This window comes from Lissotriton vulgaris, chromosome 12, assembly GCF_964263255.1.
Source record: "Lissotriton vulgaris chromosome 12, aLisVul1.2, whole genome shotgun sequence".
NCBI lineage: Eukaryota > Metazoa > Chordata > Amphibia > Caudata > Salamandridae > Lissotriton > Lissotriton vulgaris.
Window position 1 is genome coordinate 444,048,472 of NC_141700.1, and position 20,324 is coordinate 444,068,795.

A 20,324-nucleotide genomic window follows, 5' to 3' on the forward strand; every position below is an offset into this window, starting at 1 on the left:
ATGCATTCCTATAAAAATCTTCACAATACCAAGCATTTTATTTAATTTTTAAGATAACTTATTCTAAAGTTCATAGAACCAGATGTTTATACTTAAATTGTATTCAACACTTGTTTGATGAAAATCATTCGGAAAGCATGGAGAAAACAGTTAAATGCTGCTGAGAATTGAACTCAGGATTTCCTGTTTACGAGACAGGTGCTTTAACCACTAAGCCACAGCACCAACGTTAATAGTAAGAAATGCATAAAGAATGTATTGTTAATGATGAAAATGTGTTTCCTGCTATAAATTCTTCTTTATATGTATTGCAATCTTAAACACGAAAAGATACGCAATCACTACGCAAGGATTAATATGTTTTAATAAACAGGTACTCCTATAAAACCCAATTTCATTTCTTGAATTTTTTACAATTTTTTTTCATGAAGGTAATAATATTGCTCCAATCTAGGTAGACATTTCATCTACGTCTTTCTCATAGATATGTATTTTTTTCATTTTGCAATAACAGTATTCATTCTATAATCTTGAAAATACTTGGGTTTTTATAAGGTTAAAGATGATCTGTTCAACAGTAAGATGAATCAGACTTTTATATTTTAATTGTATCGGAATAAGACCTAATGAAAATGATTTGTTATATAACAATGAGAAAAGCAAGGCACTGCTGAGAGTTGAACTCAGGATCTCCTGTAGACAGGCGCTTTAACCAGCTAAGCCACAGCACCCACTTGATTCTTTATTTTGAAACACTTTTCTTTATGGTGTTCAAGAGAATATTGCTTTTTCACTTTTATATTCTTTTCTAAGTTCACACACTTCTCTACTCAAACACTTAAGATGAATGAAGACTCTTCACTTATTCAAAAACACCTCTCTAATTTGAAGTTTACCCTATTCATATCATTTTAAAATATACCTTGCTGAAGAATGGATTAGTTGAATTCAACAATAGAGTGATCATTCACCTCTATCTTGTTCTTTGTCATTTTCTTTTCCCTATTTCAGTCAATGCATTCCTACAAAAATCTTCACAATACCAAGCATTTTATTTAATGTTTAAGATAACTTATTCTAAAGTTCATAGAACCAGATGTTTATTCTTAAATTGTATTCAACATTTGTTTAATGTAAATTATTCGGAAAGCATGGAGAAAACAGTTAGGTTCTGCTGAGATTTGAACTCAGGATTTCCTGTTTACGAGACAGGCACTTTAACCACTAAGCCACAGCACCAACGTTAACAGTAAAAAATGCATAAATTATTCATTGTTGATGATGAAAATGTGTTTCCTGCTATAAATTCTTCTTTATATGTATTGTAATCTTAAACAGGAAAACATACTCAATCACTACGCAAGTATTAATATGTTTTAATAAACAGGTACTCTTATAAAACCCAATTTCATTTCTTGAATTCTTTACAATTTTTTTTCATGAAGGTAATAATATTGCTCCAATCTAGGTAGACATATCATCTACGTCTTTCTCATAGATATGTATTTTTTTCATTTTGCAATAACATTATTCATTCTATAATCTTGAAAATACTTGGGTTTTTATAAGGTTAAAGATGATCTGTACATCAGTAAGATGAATCAGACTTTTATATTTTAATTGTATCGGAATAAGACCTAATGAAAATGATTTGTTATATATTACAATGAGAAAAGCAAGGCGCTGCTGAGATTTGAACTCAGGATCTCCTGTTTACTAGAAAGGCGGTTTAACCAGCTAAGCCACAGCACCCACTTGATTCTTAAATTTGAAACACTTTTCTATATGGTGTTCAAGAGAATATTGCTTTTTCACTTTCATATTCTTTTCTAAGTTCACACACTTCTCTACTCAAACACTTAAGATGAATGAAGACTCTTCACTTATTCAAAAACACCTCTCTAATTTGAAGTTTACCCTATTCATATCATTTTAAAATATTCCTTGCTGAAGAATGGATTTGTTGAATTCCACAATAGAGTGATCATTCACCTCTATCTTGTTCTTTGTCATTTTCTTTTCCCTATTTCAGTCAATGCATTCCTACAAAAATCTTCACAATACCAAGCATTTTATTTCATTTTTAATATAACTTATTCTAAAGTTCATAGAACCAGATGTTTATTCTTAAATTGTATTCAACATTTGTTTGATGAAAATTATTCGGAAAGCATGGAGAAAAGAGTTAGGTGCTGTTGAGATTTGAACTCAGGATTTCCTGATTACGAGACAGGCGCTTTAACCACTAAGCCACAGCACCAACGTTAATAGTAAGAAATGCATACATAATTTATTGTTGATGATGAAAATGTGTTTCCTGCTATAAATTCTTCTTTATATGTATTGTAATCTTAAACACGAAAACATACTCAATCACTACGCAAGTATTAATATGTTTTAATAAACAGGTACTCTTATAAAACTCAATTTCATTTCTTGAATTCTTTAAAAAAAAAATCATGAAGGTATTAATATTGCTCAAATCTAGGTAGAAATTTCATCTACGTCTTTCTCATAGATATGTATTTTTTTCATTTTGCAATAACAGTATTCATTCTATAATCTTGAAAATACTTGTGTTTTTATAAGGTTTAAGATGATCTGTTCAACAGTAAGATGAATCAGACTTTTATATTTTAATTGTATCGGAATAAGACCTAATGAAAATGATTTGTTATATAACAATGAGAAAAGAAAGGCACAGCTCAGAGTTGAACTCAGGATCTCCTGTTTACTAGACAGGCGTTTTAACCAGCTAAGCCACAGCACCCACTTGATTCTTAATTTTGAAAACTTTTTCTTTATGGTGTTCAAGAGAATAATGCTTTTTCACTTTCATATTCTTTTCTAAGTTCACACACTTCTCTACTCATAAACTTAAGATGAATGAAAACTCTTCACTTATTCAAAAACACCTCTCTAATTTGAAGTTTACCCTATTCATATCATTTTAAAATATACCTTGCTGAAGTATGGATTAGTTGAATTCAACAATAGAGTGATCATTCACCTCTATCTTGTTCTTTGTCATTTTCTTTTCCCTATTTCAATCAATGCATTCCTACAAAAATCTTCACAATACCAAGTATTTTATTTAATTTTTAAGATAACTTATTCTAAAGTTCATAGAACCAGATGTTTATACTTAAATTGTATTCAACACTTGTTTGATGAAAAATATTCGGAAAGCATGAAGAAAACAGTTAAATGCTGCTGAGATTTGAACTCAGAATTTCCTGTTTACGAGATAGGAGCTTTAACCACTTAGCCACAGCACCAACGGTAATAGTAAAAAATGCATAAATAATTTATTGTTGATGATGAAAATGTGTTTTCTGCTATAAATTCTTCTTTATATGTATTGTAATCTTAAACACGAAAAGATACTCAATCCCTTCACAAGGATTCATATCTTTTAATAAACAGGTACTCTTATAAAACCCAATTTCATTTCTTGAATTCTTTACAATTTTTTTTTCATGAAGGTAATAATATTGCTCCAATCTTGGTAGACATTTCATCTACGTCTTTCTCATAGATATGTACTTTTTTCATTTTGCAATAACAGTATTCATTCTATAATCTTGAAAATACCTGGGTTTTTATAAGGTTAAAGGTGATCTGTTCAACAGTAAGATGAATCAGACTTTTATATTTTAATTGTATCGGAATAAGACCTAATGAAAATGATTTGTTATATAACAATGAGAAAAGCAAGGCACTGCTGAGAGATGAACTCAGGATCTCCTGTTTACTAGACAGGTGCTTTAACCAGCTAAGCCACAGCACCCACTTGATTCTTAAATTTGAAACACTTTTCTTTATGGTTTTCAAGAGAATATTGCTTTTTCACTTTCATATTCTTTTCTAAGTTCACACACTTCTCTACTCAAACACTTAAGATGAATGAAGACTCTTCACTTATTCAAAAACACCTCTCTAATTTGACGTTTACCCTATTCATATCATTTTAAAATATACCTTGCTGAAGAATGGATTAGTTGAATTCAACAATAGAGTGATCATTCACCTCTATCTTGTTCTTTGTCATTTTCTTTTCCCTATTTCAGTCAATGCATTCCTACAAAAATCTTCACAATACCAAGCATTTTATTTAATGTTTAAGATAACTTATTCTAAAGTTCATAGAACCAGATGTTTATTCTTAAATTGTATTCAACATTTGTTTGATGAAAATTATTCGGAAAGCATGGAGAAAACATTTAGGTGCTGCTGAGATTTGAACTCAGGATTTCCTGTTTACGAGACAGGCGCTTTAACCACTAAGCCACAGCACCAACATTAATAGTAAGAAATGCATACATAATTTATTGTTGATGATGAAAATGTGTTTCCTGCTATAAATTCTTCTTTATATGTATTGTAATCTTAAACACGAAAACATACTCAATCACTACGCAAGTATTAATATGTTTTAAGAAACAGGTACTCTTATAAAACCCAATTTCATTTCTTGAATTCTTTACACTTTTTTTCATGAAGGTAATAATATTGCTCCAATCTAGGTAGACATTTCATCTACGTCTTTCTCATAGATATGTACTTTTTTTCATTTTGCAATAACAGTATTCATTCTATAATCTTGAAAATACTTGGGTTTTTATAAGGTTAAAGATGATCTGTTCAACAGTAAGATGAATCAGACTTTTATATTTTAATTGTATCGGAATAAGACCTAATAAAAATGATTTGTTATATAACAATGAGAAAAGCAAGGCGCTGCTGAGATTTGAACTCATGATCTCCTGTTTACTAGACAGGCGCTTTAACCAGCTAAGCCACAGCACCCACTTGATTCTTTATTTTGAAACACTTTTCTTTATGGTGTTCAAGAGAATATTGCTTTTTCACTTTCATATTCTTTTCTAAGTTCACACACTTCTCTACTCAAACACTTAAGATGAATGAAGACTCTTCACTTATTCAAAAACACCTCTCTAATTTGAAGTTTACCCTATTCATATCATTTTAAAATATACCTTGCTGAAGAATGGATTAGTTGAATTCAACAATAGAGTGAACATTCACCTGTATCTTGTTCTTTGTCATTTTCTTATCATTATTTCAGTCAATGCATTCCTACAAAAATCTTCACAATACCAAGCATTTTATTTAATTTTTAAGATAACTTATTCTAAAGTTCATAGAACCAGATGTTTATTCTTAAATTGTATTCAACATTTGTTTGATGAAAAATATTCGGAAAGCAAGGAGAAAACAGTTGGGTGCTGCTGATATTTGAACTCATGATTTCCTGTTTACGAGACAGGGGCTTTAATCACTAAGCCACAGCACCAACGTTAATAGTAAGAAATGCATAAATAATTCATTGTTGATGATGAAAATGTGTTTCCTGCTATAAATTCTTCTTTATATGTATTGTAATCTTAAACACGAAAAGATACTCAATCACTACGCAAGGATTCATATATTTTAATAAACAGGTACTCTTATAAAACCCAATTTCATTTCTTGAATTCTTTACAATTTTTTTCATGAAGGTAATAATATTGCTCCAATCTTGGTAGGCATTTCATCTACGTCTTTCTCATAGATATGTATTTTTTTCATTTTGCAATAACAGTATTCATTCTATAATCTTGAAAATACCTGGGTTTTATAAGGTTAAAGGTGATCTGTTCAACAGTAAGATGAATCAGACTTTTATATTTTAATTGTATCGGAATAAGACCTAATGAAAATGATTTGTTATATAACAATAAGAAAATGCAAGGCATGGTGAGAGATGAACTCAGGATCTCCTGTTTACTAGACAGGCGCTTTAACCAGCTAAGCCACAGCACCCACTTGATTCTTAAATTTGAAACACTTTTCTTTATGGTGTTCAAGAGAATATTGCTTTTTCACTTTCATATTCTTTTCTAAGTTCACACACTTCTCTACTCAAACACTTAAGATGAATGAAGACTCTTCACTTATTCAAAAACACCTCTCTAATTTGAAGTTTACCCTATTCATATCATTTTAAAATATACCTTGCTGAAGAATGGATTAGTTGAATTCAACAATAGAGTGATCATTCACCTCTATCTTGTTCTTTGTCATTTTCTTTTCACTATTTCAGTCAATGCATTCCTACAAAAATCTTCACAATACCAAGCATTTTTTTTAATGTTTAAGATAACTTATTCTAAAGTTCACAGAACCAGATGTCTATTCTTAAATTGTATTCAACATTTGTTTGATGAAAATTATTCGGAAAGCATGGAGAAAACATTTAGGTGCTGCTGAGATTTGAACTCAGGATTTCCTGTTTACGAGACAGGCACTTTAACCACTAAGCCACAGCACCAACGTTAATAGTAAGAAATGCATACATAATTTATTGTTGATGAGGAAAATGTGTTTCCTGCTATAAATTCTTCTTTATATGTATTGTAATCTTAAACACGAAAACATACTCAATCACTACGCAAGTATTAATATGTTTTAATAAACAGGTACTCTTATAAAACTCAATTTCATTTCTTGAATTCTTTACAATTTTTTTCATGAAGGTAATAATATTGCTCCAATCTAGGTAGACATTTCATCTACGTCTTTCTCATAGATATGTATTTTTTCATTTTGCAATAACAGTATTCATTCTATAATCTTGAAAATACTTGGGTTTTTATAAGGTTAAAGATGATCTGTTCAACAGTAAGATGAATCAGACTTTTATATTTTAATTGTATCGGAATAAGACCTAATGAAAATGATTTGTTATATAACAATCAGAAAAGCAAGGCGCTGCTGAGATTTGAACTCAGGATCTCCTGTTTACTAGACAGGCGCTTTAACCAGCTAAGCCACAGCACCCACTTGATTCTTAAATTTGAAACACTTTTCTTTATGGTGTTCAAGAGAATATTGCTTTTTCACTTTCATATTCTTTTCTAAGTTCACACACTTCTCTACTCAAACACTTAAGATGAATGAAGACTCTTCACTTATTCAAAAACACCTCTCTAATTTGAAGTTTACCCTATTCATATCATTTTAAAATATACCTTGCTGAAGAATGGATTAGTTGAATTCAACAATAGAGTGAACATTCACCTCTATCTTGTTCTTTGTCATTTTCTTATCCCTATTTCAGTCAATGCATTCCTACAAAAATCTTCACAATACCAAGCATTTTATTTAATTTTTAAGATAACTTATTCTAAAGTTCATAGAACCAGATGTTTATTCTTAAATTGTATTCAACATTTGTTTGATGAAAATTATTCGGAGAGCATGGAGAAAACATCTACGTGCTGCTGAGATTTGAACTCAGGATTTCCTGTTTACGAGACAGGCGCTTTAACCACTAAGCCACAGCACCAACGTTAATAGTAAGAAATGCATACATAATTTATTGTTGATGATGAAAATGTGTTTCCTGCTATAAATTCTTCTTTATATGTATTGTAATCTTAAACACGAAAACATACTCAATCACTACGCAAGTATTAATATGTTTTGATAAACAGGTACTCTTATAAAACTCAATTTCATTTCTTGAATTCTTTAAAAAAAATTATGAAGGTATTAATATTGCTCAAATCTAGGTAGAAATTTGATCTACATCTTTCTCATAGATATGTATTTTTTTCATTTGTCAATAACAGTATTCATTCTATAATCTTGAAAATACTTGTGTTTTTATAAGGTTTAAGATGATCTGTTCAACAGTAAGATGAATCAGACTTTTATATTTTAATTGTATCGGAATAAGACCTAATAAAAATGATTTGTTATATAACAATGAGAAAAGCAATTCACTGCTGAGAGTTGAACTCAGGATCTCCTGTTTACTAGACAGGCGCTTTAACCAGCTAAGCCACAGCACCCACTTGATTCTTAAATTTGAAACACTTTTCTTTACGGTGTTCAAGAGAATATTGCTTTTTCACTTTCATATTCTTTTCTAAGTTCACACACTTCTCTACTCAAACACCTAAGATGAATGAAGACTCCTCACTTATTCAAAAACACCTCTCTAATTTGAAGTTTACCCTATTCATATCATTTTAAAATATACCTTGCTGAAGAATGGATTAGTTGAATTCAACAATAGAGTGATCATTCACCTCTATCTTGTTCTTTGTCATTTTCTTTTCCCTATTTCAGTCAATGCATTCCTACAAAAATCCTCACAATACCAAGCATTTTATTTAATTTTTAAGATAACTTATTCTAAAGTTCATAGAACCAGATGTTTGAACTTAAATTGTATTCAACACTTGTTTGATGAAAATTATTCGGAAAGCATGGAGAAAACAGTTAAATGCTGCTGAGAATTGAACTCAGGATTTCCTGTTCACGAGACAGGAGCTTTAACCACTAAGCCACAGCACCAACAGTAATAGTAAAAAATGCATAAAGAATTTATTGTTAATGATGAAAATTTGTTTTCTGCTATAAATTCTTCTTTATATGTATTGTAATCTTAAACACGAAAAGATACTCAATCACTACGCAAGCATTAATATGTTTTAATAAACAGGTACTCTTATAAAACCCAATTCCATTTCTTGAATTCTTTACAATTTTTTTTCATGAAGGTAATAATATTGCTCCAATCTAGGTAGACATTTCATTTACGTCTTTCTCATAGATATGTATTTTTTTCATTTTGCAATAACAGTATTCATTCTATAATCTTGAAAATACTTGGGTTTTTATAAGGTTAAAGATGATCTGTTCAACAGTAAGATGAATCAGACTTTTATATTTTAATTGTATCGGAATAAGACCTAATGAAAATGATTTGTTATATAACAATGAGAAAAGCAAGGCACTGCTCAGAGTTGAACTCAGGATCTCCTGTTTACTAGACAGGCGCTTTAACCAGCTAAGCCACAGCACCCACTTGATTCTTTATTTTGAAACACTTTTCTTTATGGTGTTCAAGAGAATATTGCTTTTTCACTTTCATATTCTTTTCTAAGTTCACACACTTCTCTACTCAAACACTTAAGATGAATGAAGACTCTTCACTTATTCAAAAACACCTCTCTAATTTGAAGTTTACCCAATTCATATCATTTTAAAATATACCTTGCTGAAGAATGGATTAGTTGAATTCAACAATAGAGTGATCATTCACCTCTATCTTGTTCTTTGTCATTTTCTTTTCCCTATTTCAGTCAATGCATTCCTACAAAAATCTTCACAATACCAAGCATTTTATTTAATGTTTAAGATAACTTATTCTAAAGTTCATAGATCCAGATGTTTATTCTTAAATTGTATTCAACATTTGTTTGATGTAAATTATTCGGAAAGCATGGAGAAAACAGTTAGGTTCTGCTGATATTTGAACTCAGGATTTCCTGTTTACGAGACAGGCGCTTTAACCACTAAGCCACAGCACCAACGTTAATAGTAAGAAATGCATACATAATTTATTGTTGATGATGAAAATGTGTTTCCTGCTATAAATTCTTCTTTATATGTATTGTAATCTTAAACACGAAAACATACTCAATCACTACGCAAGTATTAATATGTTTTAATAAACAGGTACTCTTATATAACCCAATTTCATTTCTTGAATTCTTTACAATTTTTTTCATGAAGGTAACAATATTGCTCCAATCTAGGTAGACATTTCATCTACGTCTTTCTCATAGATATGTATTTTTTTCATTTTGCAATAACAGTATTCATTCTATAATCTTGAAAATACTTGGGTTTTTATAAGGTTAAAGATGATCTGTTCAACAGTAAGATGAATCAGACTTTTATATTTTAATTGTATCGGAATAAGACCTAATGAAAATGATTTGTTATATAACAATGAGAAAAGCAAGGCGCTGCTGAGATTTGAACTCAGGATCTCCTGTTTACTAGACAGGCGCTTTAACCAGCTAAGCCACAGCACCCACTTGATTCTTAAATTTGAAACACTTTTCTTTATGGTGTTCAAGAGAATATTGCTTTTTCACTTTCATATTCTTTTCTAAGTTCACACACTTCTCTACTCAAACACTTAAGATGAATGAAGACTCTTCACTTATTCAAAAACACCTCTCTAATTTGAAGTTTACCCTATTCATATCATTTTAAAATATACCTTGCTGAAGAATGGATTAGTTGAATTCAACAATAGAGTGAACATTCACCTCTATCTTGTTCTTTGTCATTTTCTTATCCCTATTTCAGTCAATGCATTCCTACAAAAATCTTCACAATACCAAGCATTTTATTTAATTTTTAAGATAACTTATTCTAAAGTTCATAGAACCAGATGTTTATTCTTAAATTGTATTCAACATTTGTTTGATGAAAATTATTCTGAAAGCATGGAGAAAAAAGTTAGATGCTGCTGAGAATTGAACTCAGGATTTCCTGTTTACGAGACAGGCACTTTAACCACTAAGCCACAGCACCAACGTTAATAGTAAGAAATGCATACATAATTTATTGTTGATGATGAAAATGTGTTTCCTGCTATAAATTCTTCTTTATATGTATTGTAATCTTAAACACGAAAACATACTCAATCACTACGCAAGTATTAATATGTTTTAATAAACAGGTACTCTTATAAAACTCAATTTCATTTCTTGAATCCTTTAAAAAAAAAATCATAAAGGTATTAATATTGCTCAAATCTAGGTAGAAATTTCATCTATGTCTTTCTCATAGATATATATTTTTTTCATTTGGCAATAACAGTATTCATTCTATAATCTTGAAAATACTTGTGTTTTTATAAGGTTTAAGATGATCTGTTCAACAGTAAGATGAATCAGACTTTTATGTTTTAATTGTATCGGAATAAGACCTAATGAAAATGATTTGTTATATAACAATGAGAAAAGCAAGGCACTGCTGAGAGTTGAACTCAGGATCTCCTGTTTACTAGACAGGCGCTTTAACCAGCTAAGCCACAGCACCCACTTGATTCTTAAATTTGAAACACTTTTCTTTATGGTGTTCAAGAGAATATTGCTTTTTCACTTTCATATTCTTTTCTAAGTTCACACACTTCTCTACTCAAACACTTAAGATGAATGAAGACTCTTCACTTATTCAAAAAAATCTCTCTAATTTGAAGTTTACCCTATTCATATCATTTTAAAATATACCTTGCTGAAGAATGGATTAGTTGAATTCAACAATAGAGTGATCATTCACCTCTATCTTGTTCTTTGTCATTTTCTTTTCCCTATTTCAATCAATGCATTCCTACAAAAATCTTCACAATACCAAGTATTTTATTAAATTTTTAAGATAACTTATTCTAAAGTTCATAGAACCAGATGTTTATACTTAAATTGTATTCATCACTTGTTTGATGAAAATTATTCGGAAAGCATGAAGAAAACAGTTAAATGCTGCTGAGATTTGAACTCAGGATTTCCTGTTTACGAGATAGGAGCTTTAACCACTAAGCCACAGAACCAACGGTAATAGTAAAAAATGCATAAATAATTCATTGTTGATGATGAAAATGTGTTTTCTGCTATAAATTCTTCTTTATATGTATTGTAATCTTAAACACAAAAAGATACTCAATCACTACGCAAGGATTCATATATTTTAATAAACAGGTACTCTTATAAAACCCAATTTCATTTCTTGAATTCTTTACAATTTTTTTCATGAAGGTAATAATATTGCTCCAATCTTGGTAGGCATTTCATCTACGTCTTTCTCATAGATATGTACTTTTTTTCATTTTGCAATAACAGTATTCATTCTATAATCTTGAAAATACATGGGTTTTTATAAGGTTAAAGGTGATCTGTTCAACAGTAAGATGAATCAGACTTTTATATTTTAATTGTATCGGAATAAGACCTAATGAAAATGATTTGTTATATAACAATGAGAAAATGCAAGGCACTGCTGAGAGATAAACTCAGGATCTCCTGTTTACTAGACAAGCGCTTTAACCAGCTAAGCCACAGCACCCACTTGATTCTTAAATTTGAAACACTTTTCTTTATGGTGTTCAAGAGAATATTGCTTTTTCACTTTCATATTCTTTTCTAAGTTCACACACTTCTCTACTCAAACACTTAAGATGAATGAAGACTCTTCACTTATTCAAAAACACCTCTCTAATTTGAAGTTTACCCTATTTATATCATTTTAAAATATACCTTGCTGAAGAATGGATTAGTTGAATTCAACAATAGAGTGATCATTCACCTCTATCTTGTTCTTTGTCATTTTCTTTTCCCTATTTCACTCAATGCATTCCTACAAAAATCTTCACAATACCAAGCATTTTATTTCATTTTTAAGATAACTTATTCTAAAGTTCATAGAACCAGATGTTTATTCTTAAATTGTATTCAACATTTGTTTGATGAAAATTATTCGGAAAGCATGGAGAAAAGAGTTCGGTGCTGTTGAGATTTGAACTCAGGATTTCCTGATTACGAGACAGGCACTTTAACCACTAAGCCACAGCACCAACGTTAATAGTAAGAAATGCATACATAATTTATTGTTGATGATGAAAATGTGTTTCCTGCTATAAATTCTTCTTTATATGTATTGTAATCTTAAACACAAAAACATACTCAATCACTACGCAAGTATTAATATGTTTTAATAAACAGGTACTCTTATAAAACTCAATTTCATTTCTTGAATTCTTTAAAAAAAAAAATCATGAAGGTATTAATATTGCTCAAATCTAGGTAGAAATTTCATCTACATCTTTCTCATAGATATGTATTTTTTTTATTTGGCAATAACAGTATTCATTCTATAATCTTGAAAATACTTGTGTTTTTATAAGGTTTAAGATGATCTGTTCAACAGTAAGATGAATCAGACTTTTATATTTTAATTGTATCGGAATAAGACCTAATGAAAATGATTTGTTATATAACAATGAGAAAAGCAAGGCACAGCTCAGAGTTGAACTCAGGATCTCCTGTTTACTAGACAGGCGTTTTAACCAGCTAAGCCACAGCACCCACTTGATGCTTAAATTTGAAACACTTTTCTTTATGGTGTTCAAGAGAATATTGCTTTTTCACTTTCATATTCTTTTCTAAGTTCACACACTTCTCTACTCAAACACTTAAGATGAATGAAGACTCTTCACTTATTCAAAAACACCTCTCTAATTTGAAGTTTACCCTATTCATATCATTTTAAAATATACCTTGCTGAAGAATGGATTAGTTGAATTCAACAATAGAGTGATCATTCACCTCTATCTTGTTCTTTGTCATTTTCTTTTCCCTATTTCAATCAATGCATTCCTACAAAAATCTTCACAATACCAAGTATTTTATTTAACTTTTAAGATAACTTATTCTAAAGTTCATAGAACCAGATGTTTATACTTAAATTGTATTCATCACTTGTTTGATGAAAATTATTCGGAAAGCATGAAGAAAACAGTTAAATGCTGCTGAGATTTGAACTCAGGATTTCCTGTTTACGAGATAGGAGCTTTAACCACTAAGCCACAGCACCAACGGTAATAGTTGAAAATGCATAAATAATTTATTGTTGATGATGAAAATGTGTTTTCTGCTATAAATTCTTCTTTATATGTATTGTAATCTTAAACACGAAAAGATACTCAATCACTACGCAAGGATTCATATATTTTAATAAACAGGTACTCTTATAAAACCCAATTTCATTTCTTGAATTCTTTACAATTTTTTTCATGAAGGTAATAATATTGCTCCAATCTTGGTAGGCATTTCATCTAGGTCTTTCTCATAGATATGTATTTTTTTCATTTTGCAATAACAGTATTCATTCTATAATCTTGAAAATACCTGGGTTTTATAAGGTTAAAGGTGATCTGTTCAACAGTAAGATGAATCAGACTTTTATATTTTAATTGTATCGGAATAAGACCTAATGAAAATGATTTGTTATATAACAATAAGAAAATGCAAGGCATGGTGAGAGATGAACTCAGGATCTCCTGTTTACTAGACAGGCGCTTTAACCAGCTAAGCCACAGCACCCACTTGATTCTTAAATTTGAAACACTTTTCTTTATGGTGTTCAAGAGAATATTGCTTTTTCACTTTCATATTCTTTTCTAAGTTCACACACTTCTCTACTCAAACACTTAAGATGAATGAAGACTCTTCACTTATTCAAAAACACCTCTCTAATTTGAAGTTTACCCTATTCATATCATTTTAAAATATACCTTGCTGAAGAATGGATTAGTTGAATTCAACAATAGAGTGATCATTCACCTCTATCCTGTTCTTTGTCATTTTCTTTTCCCTATTTCAGTCAATGCATTCCTACAAAAATCTTCACAATACCAAGCATTTTTTTTAATGTTTAAGATAACTTATTCTAAAGTTCATAGAACCAGATGTCTATTCTTAAATTGTATTCAACATTTGTTTGATGAAAATTATTCGGAAAGCATGGAGAAAACATTTAGGTGCTGCTGAGATTTGAACTCAGGATTTCCTGTTTACGAGACAGGCGCTTTAACCACTAAGCCACAGCACCAACGTTAATAGTAAGAAATGCATACATAATTTATTGTTGATGAGGAAAATGTGTTTCCTGCTATAAATTCTTCTTTATATGTATTGTAATCTTAAACACGAAAACATACTCAATCACTACGCAAGTATTAATATGTTTTAATAAACAGGTACTCTTATAAAACTCAATTTCATTTCTTGAATTCTTTACAATTTTTTTCATGAAGGTAATAATATTGCTCCAATCTAGGTAGACATTTCATCTACGTCTTTCTCATAGATATGTATTTTTTTCATTTTGCAATAACAGTATTCATTCTATAATCTTGAAAATACTTGGGTTTTTATAAGGTTAAAGATGATCTGTTCAACAGTAAGATGAATCAGACTTTTATATTTTAATTGTATCGGAATAAGACCTAATGAAAATGATTTGTTATATAACAATCAGAAAAGCAAGGCGCTGCTGAGATTTGAACTCAGGATCTCCTGTTTACTAGACAGGCGCTTTAACCAGCTAAGCCACAGCACCCACTTGATTTTTAAATTTGAAACACTTTTCTTTATGGTGTTCAAGAGAATATTGCTTTTTCACTTTCATATTCTTTTCTAAGTTCACACACTTCTCTACTCAAACACTTAAGATGAATGAAGACTCTTCACTTATTCAAAAACACCTCTCTAATTTGAAGTTTACCCTATTCATATCATTTTAAAATATACCTTGCTGAAGAATGGATTAGTTGAATTCAACAATAGAGTGAACATTCACCTCTATCTTGTTCTTTGTCATTTTCTTATCCCTATTTCAGTCAATGCATTCCTACAAAAATCTTCACAATACCAAGCATTTTGTTTAATTTTTAAGATAACTTATTCTAAAGTTCATAGAACCAGATGTTTATTCTTAAATTGTATTCAACATTTGTTTGATGAAAATTATTCGGAAAGCATGGAGAAAACATCTAGGTGCTGCTGAGATTTGAACTCAGGATTTCCTGTTTACGAGACAGGCGCTTTAACCACTAAGCCACAGCACCAACGTTAATAGTAAGAAATGCATACATAATTTATTGTTGATGATGAAAATGTGTTTCCTGCTATAAATTCTTCTTTATATGTATTGTAATCTTAAACACGAAAACATACTCAATCACTACGCAAGTATTAATATGTTTTAATAAACAGGTACTCTTATATAACCCAATTTCATTTCTTGAATTCTTTACAATTTTTTTAATGAAGGTAACAATTTTGCTCCAATCTAGGTAGACATTTCATCTACGTCTTTCTCATAGATATGTATTTTTTTCATTTTACAATAACAGTATTCATTCTATAATCTTGAAAATACTTGGGTTTTTATAAGGTTAAAGATGATCTGTTCAACAGTAAGATGAATCAGACTTTTATATTTTAATTGTATCGGAATAAGACCTAATGAAAATGATTTGTTATATAACAATGAGAAAAGCAAGGCGCTGCTGAGATTTGAACTCAGGATCTCCTGTTTACTAGACAGGCGCTTTAACCAGCTAAGCCACAGCACCCACTTGATTCTTAAATTTGAAACACTTTTCTTTATGGTGTTCAAGAGAATATTGCTTTTTCACTTTCATATTCTTTTCTAAGTTCACACACTTCTCTACTCAAACACTTAAGATGAATGAAGACTCATCACTTATTCAAAAACACCTCTCTAATTTGAAGTTTACCCTATTCATATCATTTTAAAATATACCTTGCTGAAGAATGGATTAGTTGAATTCAACAATAGAGTGAACATTCACTCTATCTTGTTCTTTGTCATTTTCTTATCCCTATTTCAGTCAATGCATTCCTACAAAAATCTTCACAATACCAAGCATTTTATTTAATTTTTAAGATAACTTATTCTAAAGTTCATAGAACCAGATGTTTATTCTTAAATTGTATTCAACATTTGTTTGATGAAAATTATTCTGAAAGCATGGAGAAAAAAGTTAGATGCTGCTGAGAATTGAACTCAGGATTTCCTGTTTACGAGACAGGCACTTTAACCACTAAGCCACAGCACCAACGTTAATAGTAAGAAATGCATACATAATTTATTGTTGATGATGAAAATGTGTTTCCTGCTATAAATTCTTCTTTATATGTATTGTAATCTTAAACACGAAAACATACTCAATCACTACGCAAGTATTAATATGTTTTAATAAACAGGTACTCTTATAAAACTCAATTTCATTTCTTGAATCCTTTAAAAAAAAAATCATGAAGGTATTAATATTGCTCAAATCTAGGTAGAAATTTCATCTATGTCTTTCTCATAGATATATATTTTTTTCATTTGGCAATAACAGTATTCATTCTATAATCTTGAAAATACTTGTGTTTTTATAAGGTTTAAGATGATCTGTTCAACAGTAAGATGAATCAGACTTTTATGTTTTAATTGTATCGGAATAAGACCTAATGAAAATGATTTGTTATATAACAATGAGAAAAGCAAGGCACTGCTGAGAGTTGAACTCAGGATCTCCGGTTTACTAGACAGGCGCTTTAACCAGCTAAGCCACAGCACCCACTTGATTCTTAAATTTGAAACACTTTTCTTTATGGTGTTCAAGAGAATATTGCTTTTTCACTTTCATATTCTTTTCTAAGTTCACACACTTCTCTACTCAAACACTTAAGATGAATGAAGACTCTTCACTTATTCAAAAAAATCTCTCTAATTTGAAGTTTACCCTATTCATATCATTTTAAAATATACCTTGCTGAAGAATGGATTAGTTGAATTCAACAATAGAGTGATCATTCACCTCTATCTTGTTCTTTGTCATTTTCTTTTCCCTATTTCAATCAATGCATTCCTACAAAAATCTTCACAATACCAAGTATTTTATTAAATTTTTAAGATAACTTATTCTAAAGTTCGTAGAACAAGATTTTTATACTTAAATTGTATTCATCACTTGTTTGATGAAAATTATTCGGAAAGCATGAAGAAAACAGTTAAATGCTGCTGAGATTTGAACTCAGGATTTCCTGTTTACGAGAGAGGAGCTTTAACCACTAAGCCACAGAACCAACGGTAATAGTAAAAAATGCATAAATAATTCATTGTTGATGATGAAAATGTGTTTTCTGCTATAAATTCTTCTTTATATGTATTGTAATCTTAAACACAAAAAGATACTCAATCACTACGCAAGGATTCATATATTTTAATAAACAGGTACTCTTATAAAACCCAATTTCATTTCTTGAATTCTTTACAATTTTTTTCATGAAGGTAATAATATTGCTCCAATCTTGGTAGGCATTTCATCTACGTCTTTCTCATAGATATGTACTTTTTTTCATTTTGCAATAACAGTATTCATTTTATAATCTTGAAAATACATGGGTTTTTATAAGGTTAAAGGTGATCTGTTCAACAGTAAGATGAATCAGACTTTTATATTTTAATTGTATCGGAATAAGACCTAATGAAAATGATTTGTTATATAACAATGAGAAAATGCAAGGCACTGCTGAGAGATAAACTCAGGATCTCCTGTTTACTAGACAGGCGCTTTAACCAGCTAAGCCACAGCACCCACTTGATTCTTAAATTTGAAACACTTTTCTTTATGGTGTTCAAGAGAATATTGCTTTTTCACTTTCATATTCTTTTCCAAGTTCACACACTTCTCTACTCAAACACTTAAGATGAATGAAGACTCTTCACTTATTCAAAAACACCTCTCTAATTTGAAGTTTACCCTATTTATATCATTTTAAAATATACCTTGCTGAAGAATGGATTAGTTGAATTCAACAATAGAGTGATCATTCACCTCTATCTTGTTCTTTGTCATTTTCTTTTCCCTATTTCACTCAATGCATTCCTACAAAAATCTTCACAATACCAAGCATTTTATTTAATTTTTAAGATAACTTATTCTAAAGTTCATAGAACCAGATGTTTATTCTTAAATTGTATTCAACATTTGTTTGATGAAAATTATTCGGAAAGCATGGAGAAAACATTTAGGTGCTGCTGAGATTTGAACTCAGGATTTTGTGTTTACGAGACAGGCGCTTTAACCACTAAGCCACAGCACCAACGTTAAGAGTACGAAATGCATACATAATTTATTGTTGATGATGAAAATGTGTTTCCTGCTATAAATTCTTCTTTATATGTATTGTAATCTTAAACACGAAAACATACTCAATCACTACGCAAGTATTAATATGTTTTGATAAACAGGTACTCTTATAAAACTCAATTTCATTTCTTGAATTCTTAAAAAAAAAATCATGAAGGTATTAATATTGCTCAAATCTAGGTAGAAATGTCATCTACGTCTTTCTCATAGATATGTATTTTTTTCATTTGGCAATAACAGTATTCATTCTATAATCTTGAAAATACTTGTGTTTTTATAAGGTTTAAGATGATCTGTTCAACAGTAAGATGAATCAGACTTTTATATTTTAATTGTATCGGAATAAGACCTAATAAAAATGATTTGTTATATAACAATGAGAAAAGCAATTCACTGCTGAGAGTTGAACTCAGGATCTCCTATTTACTAGACAGGCGCTTTAACCAGCTAAGCCACAGCACCCACTTGATTCTTAAATTTGAAACACTTTTCTTTATGGTTTTCAAGAGAATATTGCTTTTTCACTTTCATATTCTTTTCTAAGTTCACACACTTCTCTACTCAAACACTTAAGATGAATGAAGACTCTTCACTTATTCAAAAACACCTCTCTAATTTGAAGTTTACCCTATTCATATCATTTTAAAATATACCTTGCTGAAGAATGGATTAGTTGAATTCAACAATATAGTGATCATTTACCTCTATCTTGTTCTTTGTCATTTTCTTTTCCCTATTTCAATCAATGCATTCCTACAAAAATCTTCACAATACCAAGTATTTTATTTAATTTTTAAGATAACTTATTCTAAAGTTCATAGAACCAGATGTTTATACTTAAATTGTATTCATCACTTGTTTGATGAAAATTATTCGGAAAGCATGAAGAAAACAGTTAAATGCTGCTGAGATTTGAACTCTGGATTTCCTGTTTACGAGATAGGAGCTTTAACCACTAAGCCACAGCACCAACGGTAATAGTAAAAAATGCATAAATAATTTATTGTTGATGATGAAAATGTGTTTTCTGCTATAAATTCGTCTTTATATGTATTGTAATCTTAAACACGAAAATATACTCAATCACTACGCAAGGATTCATATATTTTAATAAACAGGTACTCTTATAAAACCCAATTTCATTTCTTGAATTCTTTACAATTTTTTTTCATGAAGGTAATAATATTGCTCCAATCTTGGTAGACATTTCATCTACGTCTTTCTCATAGATATGTATTTTTTCATTTTGCAATAACAGTATTCATTCTATAATCTTGAAAATACTTGGGTTTTTATAAGGTTAAAGATAATCTGTTCAACAGTAAGATGAATCAGACTTTTATATTTTAATTGTATCGGAATAAGACCTAATGAAAATGATTTGTTATATAACGATGAGAAAAGCAAGGCACTGCTGAGAGTTGAACTCAGGATCTCCTGTAGATAGGCGCTTTAACCAGCTAAGCCACAGCACCCACTTCATTCTTTATTTTGAAACACTTTTCTTTATGGTGTTCAAGAGAATATTGCTTTTTCACTTTTATATTCTTTTCTAAGTTCACACACTTCTCTACTCAAACACTTAAGATGAATGAAGACTCTTCACTTATTCAAAAACACCTCTCTAATTTGAAGTTTACCCTATTCATATCATTTTAAAATATACCTTGCTGAAGAATGGATTAGTTGAATTCAACAATAGAGTGATCATTCACCTCTATCTTGT

The 20,324-nt window shown here is 30.0% G+C and overlaps 13 non-coding genes across 13 annotated transcripts; all 13 read right to left on the reverse strand.

The window, feature by feature from the left end:
- Positions 1-152: 152 nt before the first annotated feature.
- On the reverse strand, positions 153-225 carry TRNAT-CGU (transfer RNA threonine (anticodon CGU)). Its single transcript has one exon. It is a non-coding gene; the product is annotated as a tRNA-Thr (tRNA).
- Positions 226-4,225: 4,000 nt separating this feature from the next.
- On the reverse strand, positions 4,226-4,298 carry TRNAT-CGU (transfer RNA threonine (anticodon CGU)). The gene has a single exon. It is a non-coding gene; the product is annotated as a tRNA-Thr (tRNA).
- Positions 4,299-4,735: 437 nt separating this feature from the next.
- Positions 4,736-4,809, reverse strand: TRNAT-AGU (transfer RNA threonine (anticodon AGU)). Its single transcript has one exon. It is a non-coding gene; the product is annotated as a tRNA-Thr (tRNA).
- Positions 4,810-6,261: 1,452 nt separating this feature from the next.
- TRNAT-CGU (transfer RNA threonine (anticodon CGU)) lies at positions 6,262-6,334 on the reverse strand. The gene has a single exon. It is a non-coding gene; the product is annotated as a tRNA-Thr (tRNA).
- A 435-nt stretch (positions 6,335-6,769) lies between these two features.
- On the reverse strand, positions 6,770-6,843 carry TRNAT-AGU (transfer RNA threonine (anticodon AGU)). The gene has a single exon. It is a non-coding gene; the product is annotated as a tRNA-Thr (tRNA).
- A 2,979-nt stretch (positions 6,844-9,822) lies between these two features.
- Positions 9,823-9,896, reverse strand: TRNAT-AGU (transfer RNA threonine (anticodon AGU)). The gene has a single exon. It is a non-coding gene; the product is annotated as a tRNA-Thr (tRNA).
- A 435-nt stretch (positions 9,897-10,331) lies between these two features.
- Positions 10,332-10,404, reverse strand: TRNAT-CGU (transfer RNA threonine (anticodon CGU)). The gene has a single exon. It is a non-coding gene; the product is annotated as a tRNA-Thr (tRNA).
- Positions 10,405-10,840: 436 nt separating this feature from the next.
- Positions 10,841-10,914, reverse strand: TRNAT-AGU (transfer RNA threonine (anticodon AGU)). Its single transcript has one exon. It is a non-coding gene; the product is annotated as a tRNA-Thr (tRNA).
- A 3,491-nt stretch (positions 10,915-14,405) lies between these two features.
- Positions 14,406-14,478, reverse strand: TRNAT-CGU (transfer RNA threonine (anticodon CGU)). Its single transcript has one exon. It is a non-coding gene; the product is annotated as a tRNA-Thr (tRNA).
- Positions 14,479-14,914: 436 nt separating this feature from the next.
- Positions 14,915-14,988, reverse strand: TRNAT-AGU (transfer RNA threonine (anticodon AGU)). Its single transcript has one exon. It is a non-coding gene; the product is annotated as a tRNA-Thr (tRNA).
- Positions 14,989-15,423: 435 nt separating this feature from the next.
- TRNAT-CGU (transfer RNA threonine (anticodon CGU)) lies at positions 15,424-15,496 on the reverse strand. The gene has a single exon. It is a non-coding gene; the product is annotated as a tRNA-Thr (tRNA).
- A 436-nt stretch (positions 15,497-15,932) lies between these two features.
- On the reverse strand, positions 15,933-16,006 carry TRNAT-AGU (transfer RNA threonine (anticodon AGU)). Its single transcript has one exon. It is a non-coding gene; the product is annotated as a tRNA-Thr (tRNA).
- Positions 16,007-16,440: 434 nt separating this feature from the next.
- On the reverse strand, positions 16,441-16,513 carry TRNAT-CGU (transfer RNA threonine (anticodon CGU)). Its single transcript has one exon. It is a non-coding gene; the product is annotated as a tRNA-Thr (tRNA).
- Between the last annotated feature and the right edge of the window lie 3,811 nt (positions 16,514-20,324).